This window comes from Otolemur garnettii, unplaced genomic scaffold, assembly GCF_000181295.1.
Source record: "Otolemur garnettii isolate 467f Iridium unplaced genomic scaffold, OtoGar3 scaffold00014, whole genome shotgun sequence".
Taxonomy (NCBI): Eukaryota; Metazoa; Chordata; class Mammalia; order Primates; family Galagidae; genus Otolemur; species Otolemur garnettii.
In genome coordinates this window covers 15,986,976-15,987,318 of record NW_003852409.1, presented here as the reverse complement: position 1 = coordinate 15,987,318, position 343 = coordinate 15,986,976, and positions in this window count along the sequence as shown.

Genomic DNA, 343 nt, shown 5'->3' with positions numbered 1-343 from the left:
AGTACTCAAATTATTTATATTTTATAGTGGCGGCAAAAAGTCTAGCGCTGGCCTTGAAAGTGACACGACTTATGAGGTATCATTATTAAAAAAAATATTGATAAGGAAAAGGTTAACTCTCAGGCATCAGCAAAAGTCACAATAGAGAACAAATGGTTAGAAACAAACAAATGGTTTGAAACAAACCATGTTCCATACAATAATGCACTAAAAATTGTGGGATACGCGCTGTCCTTATCAGGAACTAATGCTGTGACTGAACGTGTTTTTCCTACGGTAAATAAAGTGTGGATATCAGAAAAATCACAATTAAGCGTTGAGACTTTGAAAGCCATTTTGTATG